The sequence below is a fragment of the Sapajus apella genome, unplaced genomic scaffold, assembly GCF_009761245.1.
Source record: "Sapajus apella isolate SASKATOON/1434 unplaced genomic scaffold, GSC_monkey_1.0 scaffold46, whole genome shotgun sequence".
NCBI lineage: Eukaryota > Metazoa > Chordata > Mammalia > Primates > Cebidae > Sapajus > Sapajus apella.
The window spans coordinates 80,532-92,508 of NW_022436986.1; the positions used below are offsets into that span (position 1 = coordinate 80,532).

General features: G+C 49.7%; 1 pseudogene across 1 annotated transcript; it reads right to left on the minus strand.

The window, feature by feature from the left end:
- Positions 1 to 8,058: 8,058 nt before the first annotated feature.
- On the minus strand, positions 8,059 to 9,874 carry LOC116524625 (annotated as a pseudogene). The gene has a single exon (XR_004257417.1). The product of XR_004257417.1 is annotated as a dnaJ homolog subfamily B member 2 pseudogene (transcript).
- Positions 9,875 to 11,977: the final 2,103 nt, after the last annotated feature.

The window sequence follows — 11,977 nt, forward strand, 5'->3', positions numbered from 1 at the left end:
TTTGTTTTTTGAGACGGAGTTTCACTCATGTTACCCAGGCTGGAGTGCAATGGCGTGATCTCGGCTCACCACAACCTCCGCCTCCTGGGTTCAGGCAATTCTCCTGCCCCAGCCTCCTGAGTAGCTAGGATTACAGGCACGCGCCACCATGCCCAGCTAATTTTTTGTATTTTTTTTTAGTAGAGACGGGGTTTCACCATGTTGACCAGGATGGTCTCGATCTCTTGACCTCATGATCCACCCGCCTCAGCCTCCCAAAGTGCTGGGATTACAGGCTTGAGCCACCGCGCCCAGCGATGCTGAACTTAGTGCGGACACCCGATTGGCACAGCGCACTGCAGCCCAGAACTCCTGGACTCAAGCGATTCTCCAGCCTCAGCCTCCGAGTAGCTGGAACTACAGACATGCACCACCATGCCCGGCTCTTCTTTTCTTTTTTTTTTAGATGGAGTCTCACTCTGTCGCCCAGGCTGGAGTGCAGTGGCGCAATCTCGGTTAACTGCGGCCTCCACCTCCCAGGTTCAAGCAATTCTCCTGCCTCAGCCTCCCGAGTAGCTGGGATTACAGTTATGTGCCACCATGCTCAGCTAATTTTTGTATTTTTAGTAGAGAGAGAGTTTGGTCTCAAACTCCTGACCTAAAGTGATCTGCCCGCCTCAGTCTCCCAAAGCGCTGGGATTACAGGTGTGAGCCACCGCACACGGCCATCCTTTATTTTTTGGGGGTTTTTTTGGTTTTGCTTTTTTTTTTTTTTTTTTGAGACGGAGTTTCGCTCTTGTTACCCAGGCTGGAGTGCAATGGCGCGATCTCGGCTCACCGCAACCTCCGCCCCCTGGGTTCAGGCAATTCTCCTGCCCCAGCCTCCTGAGTTGCTAGGATTACAGGCACGCGCCACCATGCCCAGCTGATTTTTTATATTCTTAGTAGAGACGGGGTTTCACCATGTTGACCAGGATGGTCTCGATCTCTTGACCTCGTGATCCACCCGCCTCGGCCTCCCAAAGTGCTGGGATTACAGGCTTGAGCCACCGCGCCCGGCCCTGGTTTTGCTTTAAAGACGGGGTTTCACCAGGTTGGTCAGGCCGGTCTTAAACTCCTGACTTCAGATGACCTGCCTGCCTCAGCCTCCCAAACTGCTGTGATTACAGGCGTGAGCTACCGCACCTGGCCCATCCTTTGTCCTTAAAGCTATCACTCATTGTTTAGAAAATAAAAGGTATCTTGCTTTGGCCTTTTCTTCAGACTTCATTCTCTTGTGAAGATCTTCACATACATGTAAAACTAACATTTATATACTTTTGTCTTGTTAATCTGTCTGGTGTCAATTTGGTTTCTAGGTCCAGCTAAAGAGCCCAGTAAGAGCAAACACGGGGTAAGAGGTGATCTCCAGGTCCCCTACAGACACTGGCAGCCCGTGTAGGGCCATCCTTTGCTGGCTAGAACACTACTTGCCAGGAGCTGCTGCAGCTGAGATCCTGGAGCTCTGTCTGACAAAAAGCAAAGGTCAGATTTCTTACCGTCGGCTTCGTGGATCTCCGCCGTGGAAGCTGGCCAAGGTGACAGTGGTGAGGCTGTCTTTTTCCCACTATTTTGGGATTCACAGGAGAAAGTATTTGTGAACTAGTTCTTTGGGTAAAAGTGACCTTTGGTGTTTTTGTGGGTACTCTGGATTTCTATCTGATCCTTTGATCTCAGAGATAGTTTTTGTCTTCCTTTGTCTATGCCTTTTGTGTTGTTTGTCATAAGGAGAGCAACCACAGGGTAGAGAACACAGGCACAGGTCCTTATAAGCCTACTGTTCCAACCACCCTCCACAGACTGGTAAATTTATGGCACCCATCAAACCTGCATCTATCTAAACGAACTGTGCCGAACTGTGCCGTGGGTCCCTGAAACAAACAAACTGAATGAGGCTCTCCTCTTGTCTTGTTTTATGTCTGGAGGGCTTGGCTTTATCACCAAAAAGGTCACCTTGTCTAGTCTCTGCCATCCAAGGGACAAAAGGTGTTTGATTCATGTCAGCCAGCCAGTCTGAAAACACTGGGGACTCGAGACATGTGAGACATTAAACAGCACTCACTTTGTCCCAAAGGATCAAGCTCTCAGGGAGTTTTGCCATAAGAGGCTGATTCATAAGGGTTTGTTGGCGGATTTGTGCTTCTTGCCTGGATTTGTGCTGGGAAACTCCCATGCCAGCATTGCCTGCCCAGAGTCATGGAATATCCAGTCTGTGATTGGAGGTATCTCCCATTTGTGAGACCAGAGACATTGTTTACACAAACACTACATTAATGACTGGCGACAATGAAATCTTTGGTTTTTTAAGTCTACCTCTGGAAAAGAATTTAAAAATAAAATTTTGTTTGTTTGTTTGTTTTTAGAGAAGGGGTCTCTCTATGTTGCCCAGGCTGGAGTGCAGTGGCTATTCACAGGCATGATCCCACTACTGATGAGCATGGGAATTTTGACCTGCTCTGTTTCTGACCTGGGCCGGTTCACCCCTCCGTAGGCATCCTGGTGGTCCCCCAGTCCCAGGAGGTCACCATATTGATGCTGAACTTAGTGCAGACAGACACCTGATCGGCATAGTGCACTACAGCCCAGAACTCCTGGGCTCAAGGGATCCTCCCGCCTCAGCCTCCTGAGTAGCTGGGACTGCAGGCATGGGCCACAGCGCCCGGCAAATTTTTTTTTTTTTTTTTTTTTTAAGAGATAGGGTTTCACTCTGTCACACAGGCTGGAGTGCAGTGGTCCAATCATGGCTCACTGTGGCCTTGACCTTTTGGGCTCCAGTGATCCTCTTGCTCCAGCCTCCCAAGTAGCTGAGATTACAGGCATGTGACACCATGCCCAGCTAATTTTTAAATTTTTCTGTAGAGATAGAGTCTTGCTGTGTTGTCCAGGCTGGTCTCAAACTTCTGGCTTCAAGCAATCCTCCCCGCTTGGCCTCTCCAAATATTGGGATTACAGGTGTGAACCACTGTGCCCTGCTGAGAGTGAATTATTGGATCATGGGGGCTGTATCCTCTGCACCCACTCCAGGAGTGCCCCTTGTGTTCCTGGTAAAGATTTATTCTAAGTGTGAAAAGATACCTCCTAGTCTTTCCATAAAAAGACTTACTGGATTAAGTCGCTATTTAAAAATATTCACCAATAGGCCAGGTGTGGTGGCTTGTGCCTGTAATCCCAGCTACCTGGAGGCTGAGGCATGAGAATTGCTTGAACCTGGGAAGCAGAGGTTGCAGTGAACTGAGATTGTGCCACTGCATTCCAGCCCAGGTGACAGAGCAAAACTCTGTCTTAAAAAACAAAACAAATCAAAAACACTAAGATCCTAATTGTGAATGGTCAAAAGACTTTACATTTAAAAGACTTCTTCATTTTAAAACAATTTTAGAGAGCTCCCATTCTAAAATATTGGCCCATTGATATTTACTCAAAAATCAGATAGCAAAAAAACTCAAAAAAGTATTATGGCTAGCCTTAAAAATTTCCTTAACTAGCACAGAGGCTCATGCCTGAAATCCCAGTACTTTGGGAGGCCAAGGTGGGAGGATTCCTTGAGACCAGGAGTTCAAGATCAGTCTGGGCAAAATATGGAGACTCTATCTCTATTAAAAACAAAAGTCTCAGCCGGGCACAGTGGCTCAAGCCTGTAATCCCAGCACTTTGGGAGGCCGAGGCGGGTGGATCACGAGGTCAAGAGATCGAGACCATCCTGGTCAACATGGTGAAACCCCATTTCTAATAAAAAAAAAAAAAAAAAAAACACCACAAAAGTCTCTACTAAAAACAAAACAAAAAAAATTAGCCAGGTGTGGTGGCACACACCTGTAGCTACTCCGGAGGCTGAGGCAGAAGAATCACTTGAACGTGGGAGGCGGAGGCTGCAGTGAGCCGAGATCACGCCACTGCACTCCAACCTGGGTAACAGAGCGAGACACTGTTTCAAAAACAAACAAACAAAAAAAAAACAAGCTGGGCGCAGTGGCTCATGCCAGTAATCCCAGCATTTTGGGAGGCTGAGGCAGATGGATCACTTGAGGTCAGGAGTTCAAAACCAGCCTGTCCAACATAGCATCTCTACTGAAAAAGTACAAAATAATTAAAAAAAAAATCACTTAACATAATTAAAAAACAAAAATCAGCCGGGCACAGTGGTTCACGCCTGTAATCACAGAACTCTGGGAGGCCAAGGCGAGCGGATCACCTGAGATTAGAAGTTTGAGACCAGCCTGGCCAACATGGTGAAACCCCATCTCTACTAAAAATACAAAAATTAGCCAGGTGTGGTAGCGGGCATCTGTAATCCCAGCTATTAGGGAGGCTGAGGCAGGAGAATCGCTGGAACTCGGGAGGCAGAGGTTGCAGTGAGCTGAGATCATGCCACTGCACCCTAGCCTGGACAACAGAGCAAGACTCCATCTCAAAACAAGCAAACAACACACAAACAAAAAATGACAGCCAGGAAGTAGATCTGGCACAGCTTCCCTGGACGTTCCACAGGCTCACTGCTATGCCTCACACTGTCTCCTGAGTCCCAGGGCTTTGTAATCAGACCTTGTCTGCTCCAGACCTCCCTATTCAATATCCTGGACCCCTCCTCAAATAATTCTTACCCCTGGACAGCAGCAGATCTTTTATTTTATAAAGACTTTTTGTCCTCACTTTGGTTTTTTTTCTCTTTTGAGATGGAGTCTCACTCTGTCGCCCAGGCTGAAGTGCAGTGGCACAATCTCAACTCACTGTAAACTCCACCCCCAGATTCAAGCGGTTCTCCCACCTCAGCCTCCTGAGTAGTATTTCGTAAAATACAAAAATTAGCCGGGCATAGTGATGGCGCCTGTAGTACCAGCTACTTGGGAGGCGGAGGCAGAAGAATTGCTTTAACCCGAGAGGCACTCAGCTTGGGCAACAGAGCGAGACTCCATCTCAAAAACAAACAAACAAACAGACAAAACCCTCAAGGACTGTCCTTTGCTCTGCTAAAGTCACTAAAGAGGAGTTTTCCCTCCACTTTGAAAGCAGGGATGCTACACCTTTCTTAGGTCACATAACAACGAGGCACTGCAATCAAAGCCTGTGGTTTGACTCCACTGACACTGTCCTTGAACCTCTTGCGAAGTTTGTCCTGACACTGACCCTCATGGTGCAAACATGTGCCAAATCACCAGATGTCACAAAGGGCTCCCAAGTGAGCCTTGTGTAACTTGGAGAAGCTCACTTGCCCACCCTCGTTAGCCTAGCAGACACCAGAGATTACATATGCATAGACCAAACTTCTGGACTAACTTGGCCAGGTGACAAAATTAAGCTCTGTAATGGCCAAAATCAAACTAAAGGCTTCCTCTAGCAGTTATTCTGCAACCCATTCTGTTACCCTCTGGACTGAGAGGGACACATGGAGGATGGAGGACACATTCACGCAGATGTCACTCTGACAGAAGGCCCGGCACAATAAACCCCAACCTGGGGTCACAAAGTCCACTCTGACCTTATTTGTGAACTACCATTCTTTTTTTTTTTTTTTTTTTTTTGAGACGGAGTTTCGCTCTTGTTACCCAGGCTGGAGTGCAATGGCGCGATCTCGGCTCACCACAACCTCCGCCTCCCGGGTTCAGGCAATTCTCCTGCCTCAGCCTCCTGAGTCGCTGGGATTACAGGCACGCGCCACCATGCCCAGCTAATTTTTTTTTTGTATTTTTAGTAGAGACGGGGTTTCACCGTGTTGACCAGGATGGTCTCGATCTCTTGACCTCGTGATCCACCCGCCTCGGCCTCCCAAAGTGCTGGGATTACAGGCTTGAGCCACCGCGCCCAGCCTTACCATTCTTTTTTTATTATTTTTTTTGAGACAGTGTTTCTCTCTTGTTGCCCAGGCTGGACTGCAGTGGCACGATCTCAGCTCACTGCAACCTCTGCCTCCCAGGTTCAAGGGATTCTCCAGCCTTACCTCCTGGGTAGCTGGGATTGCAGGCACCTGCCACCACACCCAGGTATTTTTGTATTTTTAGTAGAGACAGGGTTTCACTATGTTGGTCAAGCTGGTCTCGAACCCTGATCTCAGATGATCCACCCACCTTAGCCTCACAAAGTGCTAGGAATACAGGCGTGAGCCACTGTGCCCAGCTCAGCCTTTCTATCTTGTGTGGTGATGAGATATAGAAACATTCCCCTGGATAGCTGGGGCAGTGTGGACTCAGGACTTAGCCACTTCTGTTCCCAGGTATTCCATTTTAAATGCTAGCTCAATTACACACTTAGGCTCCTTTATTTATGAGGTATTTCTGCCGGGCGCGGTGGCTCACATCTGTAATCCCAACACTTTGGGAGGCCGAGGCAGGTGGAGTACCTGAGGTTGGGAGTTTGAGACCAGCCTGACCAACGTGGAGAAACCCACCTCTACTAAAAAACACAAAATTAGCCGGGCATGGTGGTACATGCCTGTAATCCCAGCTACTCAGGAGGATGAGGCAGGAGAATCGCTTGAACCCAGGAAGGGGAGGTTGTGGTGAGCCGAGATCACGCCATTGCATTCCAGTCTGGGCAACAAGAGCGAAATTCCATCTCAAAAAAAAAAAAAAAAAAAAAGTTGTGCCACACAAATGAACTGGATAGAATATTAAAAATCCACTGCATGTCAGAATTCTAAATTCTATTCAATATTGAGAGCCTGGCCAGGAGTGGTGGCTCATGTTTGTAATTCTAGCACTTTGGGAGGCTGAGACAGGAGGATCGCTGAAGCCCAGGATTTTGAGACCAGCCTGAGCAACATAGTGAGGCCCTATCCTTATTGAAAATACAAAAATTAGCCAGGCATGGTGGCATGCATGCACCTTAGTTCCGGTTACTAGAAAGGCTGAGATGGGAAGATTATTTGAGCCTAGGAGGTCAAGCCTGCAGTGAGCCATGAGCGAGCCACTACACTCCAGCCTGGGTGGCAGAGCAGGACCCTGTCTCAAAAAAAAGAAAAGAAAAAATACTGCTTGTGTGTAAATTGCTCTGGACAAATAGAGTAATCCCAGCACTTTGGGAGACTGAGGCAGGCGGATCACCTGGGGTCAGAAGTTTGAGACCAGCTTGGGAAACATGGTGAAACTTTGTCTCTACTAAAAATATGAAAGTAGGCCGGGCGCGGTGGCTCATGCCTGTAATCCCAGCACTTTGGGAGGCCGAGGCGGGTGGATCATGAGGTCAAGAGATCAAGACCATCCTGGTCAACACGGTGAAACCCCGTCTCTTCTAAAACTACAAAAAATTAGCTGGGCATGGTGGCACGTGCCTGTAATCCCAGCTACTCAGGAGGCTGAGGCAGGAGAATTGCCTGAACCCGGGAGGCGGAGGTTGCGGTGAGCTGAGATCGCGCCATTGCACTCCAGCCTGGGTAACAAAAGCGCAACTCCGCCTAAAAAAAAAAAAAAATGAAAGTTAGCCAGGCGTGGTGGCACGTGCCTGTGATCCCAGATACTCAGGAGGCAGAAGCAGGAGAATCACTTGAACCTGGGAGGTGGAAGTTGCAGGGACCCAAGACAGCACCACTGTACTCTAGCCTGGGTGACAGAGGGAGACTCTGTTTCAATAAAACAAACAAATAAATAACGTTTTTCATGAAATAAATAAGACTAAAACTTTTTTGTTGCTGTTGCTGTTGTTGTTGTTGTTGTTGTTGAGACAGAGTTTTGCTCTTGTTGCCCAGGCTGGAGTGTAAAGCCACGATCTCGGCTTACTGCAACCTCTGCCTCCTGGGTTCAAGTGATTCTCTTGTCTCAGCCTCCTGAGTAGCTGGGATTACATGCACATGCCACCACGCCCAGCTAATTTTTGTATTTTTAGTAGAGATAAGTTTTCATCATATGAAACATCTGAGGTCAGGAGTTTCATCAGAAGGTTGTACTGCCTGGCTAATTTTGTATTTTTTAGTAGAGACAGGTTTCTCTATGTTGGTCAGGGTGGTCTCGAACTCCTGACCTCAGGTGATCCATCCCTCTCGGCGTCCCAAAGTGCTGGGATTACAGGTGTGAACTACTGGGCCTGAACAAGGCTAAGGCATTTTTTTTCTTTTTTCTCAAAACAGTTTTATTGCCTTCCAGCATTTTCCCCTCTGTCTGAGCTGAGCCCAGCTGGCTTTGGTTCGTCTCTGAGACTCAGTGTTACAGAAGCTGGCTCCACCACTCCCCTCCCTAGCCACGGGGCTCCCCAGGCAGGGAGGAGGAGAGGCTGCTCGTCTGTGATGTTGGAAAGAATGGGCAGCAGGGTCAGAGGCCAAAGAAAGCCATACGAGCAGCGGCATGCCTGGAGCTGCCATCACATGCCAAGCCCCGCCACACACACGCCCCCTCGGGTGGCCTTGCCCTCGAAGCTCTCTGCCAGCACACACTCCTCAGCTTTCCGGAGCCACGCCCTGCTCAGGCAAACATGCTACTGGCCCTGGCTTGTTCCTGGGACCCCAGGCTGCCCACGGGAAGGGAAACTCTCCCAGGTGCTGCACGGCTCTGCCCTGCCCACTCTAACCCTGGGGCTAGCAAGACGTGTCAGAGGAACCAAGGCTCAGATTATTCCCCCTTCATCTACGACCTTGCCAGCCCTCCAGGGATAAATCAAAAGACAAAATCTTCCCATCTCACAGTGAGTGACAGGCCGACCTGGGCTACTACATGTCCCAAGATGCACAGCTCCATAACTAGGCACCAACTCCCCCAAGCGGGATCTATCAGAAATGGGGCCGGGCGCACCGCATTCTGGGATTTGTAGTCCCCAGGAGCCAGCACCAAACACCCAAGGAAGAGAGTGCACAGGCTAAGACTACTGCTGCCTCCCACCCAGCCCCCACCCACCACCCAGGCCCCGGCTCTACACTCAGCAAGGGTGAGGGAGAGGAATGGAGGGTCCCCTCCCAGCACATGGGGGAGGGCGCTGTCCTGTTGGAACTGTGCAACGACTCTGGATCCCGGCATCCGGCTCAGAACACATCTGCGAGTTTCTTCTCAGCTGCCTCCATCTCTGACAGGCTGTAGGCCATGGCCAGCTGCAGGTCCTCATCATCAGAGAGGTCACTGTCCAAGGGGCCTGAGGCAGGGGTCTGCTGGACCTGAGTGCCCCCGGACCTGGAGGTGACTGACGGCTGCTGCTCGCGACCGCTCAGCTCCAAGCCCAGTGCCAGGTCATCTGGGACACCATTGATTGTGACTGACTTCAGCTGCCAGTCCTCTTCCACTTCCACCAGCTCCTGCCCGTTCTCCGTGATTCTGCGTGTGGTGATGCGGCGTCCTTGGACAAAGGTGGTAGATGTAGAAACAGAGCGAAAAGGACCAGCCCCAGGACTGAAGGAGAAAGATGAGGAGGAGAAATTGGACTGACCAGGGAAGGAGGAAGAGAAGGTAAAGAAGGGGCCTGAGTGTCGGGAACCCCGGCTCTGAAGCCCTGAGAAAGGGCGCCGGTCATCAAAGGGCTCTGTAAAAGGATCTCCATTCCCAAAGAACTCCCGGAAGACCTCCTCGGGGCTGCGGAAGGTGAAGGTGAAGCCAGGTGCACCACTGCCAGCTTCTGCCCGAGACGGGCCAGTTCCTGCCCCTGTCAGCCCTTCCCGACCATAGCGGTCATACACCTCTCGCTTGTGCTTGTCAGACAGCACTTCATATGCCTCGGCCACCTCCTTAAATTTCTTCTCTGCAAACTCTTTATTATCTGGGTTTTTGTCTGGGTGCCACTGGAGAGCCTTGCGCAGGTACGCCTTCTTGATGTCATCAGCGGACGCACTTCGCGGCACATCTAGAATCTCGTAGTAGGATGCCATGGCAACCGGTCAGTGGTCAGGTGGGCCTCCTTGGGGCTCCTCCATCCCCTGCCCCCCGCCGGGAACCGTCTGGCACCGCAGCCTGGCTCATGGCTGCTGGGTAGGACGCGCCGCCGGCCCAGCTGTGCGCGCAGGCATGCGTCAGCGGCGCGGAAACTACTAGAGCCTGGGAGAAGGCCAGCTCGGCCTGTTCCCCGGAGCGGGAAGGCTAAAACATTCCATTGGACGAACCTACTCCCAGCAAGGAGAGGCTTGCTTACTGGAGCGTGGGAACTGCGCTTAGATTATTCTCTTCTGGTTGTCCATTCGCCTCCTGATCGATGCGCATCTCTCCCTTTTGAGATCCGTTATCACAGAGTTACTAACTCAACTCTTCTTTCCACAGCAACCAACTCAGCACTTTTTTTTTTTTTTTTTTTGAGATGGAGTCTTGCTCTGTGACCAGGCTGGAGTGCAGTGGTGCGATCTCGGCTCACTACAAACTCCGACTCCCTGGTTCAAGCGATTCTCCTGACCCAGCCTCCTGAGTAGCTGGGACTAGAGGCGCACGCCACCACGCACAGCTAATTTTTGTATTTTTAGTAAAAACGGGGTTTCACCATGTTGGCCAGGCTGGTCTCAGTCTTCTGATATCATTATCCACCCACCTCGGCCTCCCAAAGTGCTGGGATTACAGGTGAGCCACCGTGCCAGGCCAAACTCAGCTTTTAATGTTTGAAAACGTCTAGTGAAGTTCCATGCCAATGAACTGAAGGAGTAAAGGACGTGCTATCCCAAAATACGTCAGATTGGTATATTAATTGTTTTGAGCTGATACTATTGGAGAAACTATAGTTTCAGATAGGGTGGGCTGACACATCTCTCCTTGCATGAAACAAGCCATAAAGTTTCCTCTGGAAGGGGTACACTTGCCATACCAGGGTGAAGAGAGAGCCCTATCCCCAGAGACTGGGAATTGGAGGCTGCAATGGACCTAAATAAATATACTTAATGAATAACCCTTATCGTCCACTAGTTTGACACCTCCCCCCAATATCTCCTGTGACTCCCCTGGAAAATTTACTGCCTGTTGCCAGGTTTTCTTTGTCCTGTTGTTTTTTCTTAAATTTATCATTCTTTGTCTGAAAAGTATAAAAGCATCTTGCTTCGGCCACTTTTTCAGACTTCCCTCTCCTGTAAAGATCCCCATGTTCATGCAAAACTAATGAAATTTGTATACTTTTCTCTTGTTAACCTACCCGCTGTCAGGATGGGCAGTGGCTCATGCCTGTAATCCCAATGCTTTGAGAGGCCAAGACAGGAGGATTACTTGGGCCTAGGAGTTCGAGACCAGCCTAGCCTCACAGGGAGACTCCATCTCTACAAAAAAACTTTTAAAAATTATAGGCCAGGTTCGGTGGCTCACGCCTATAATCCCAGCACTTTGGGAGGCTGAGGTGGGTGGATCACTTGAGGTCAGGAGTTTGTGACCAGCCTGGCCAACATGGTGAAAGCCCATCTCTACTAAAAGTACACAAAAATTAGCTGGGCACAGTAGTGCACACCTGTATTTCCAGCTATTCTGGAAACTGAAGCAGGAGAATCGCTTGAACCTGGGAGGCAGAGGTTGCAGTGAGCCGAGGACACGCCACTGCACTTCAGCCTGGGTAACAAGAGTGAAACTCCATCTCAGAAAAAAAAAAAGCAACAAAATGAGATGGTGAGTGCCTGTAGTCCCAGCTGTTCGGGAGGCTGGGGTGGGAGAATCCCTTGAGCCCAGGAAGTCAAAGCTGCAGAGAGCTGTGATTGCACCACTGCGCTCCAGCCCACAAAACAGAGTGAGACCCTGTCTCAAATGAATAAATAAATTTAAAAAAATAAAAATGATTTGCTTTAAAAAAAAAAATCTGCTGGCCAGGTGCAGTGGCTCATGCCTGTAATCTCAGCACTTTGGGAGGCTGAGGCAGGTGGATCGCTTGAGGTCAGGAGTTCGAGACCAGCCTGGCCAACATGGTGCAACCGTGTTTCTACTAAAAATACAATAATTAGCTGGGTGTGATGGCATGGGCTTGTAATCCCAGCTGCTCGGGAGGCTGAAACAGGAGAGTCACTTGAACCCGGGAGCTGGAGTTTGCAGTGAGCCAAGATCACGCCACTGGACTCCAGCCTGGTGACAGAGCAAGACTCTGTCTCAAAAAATAAAAA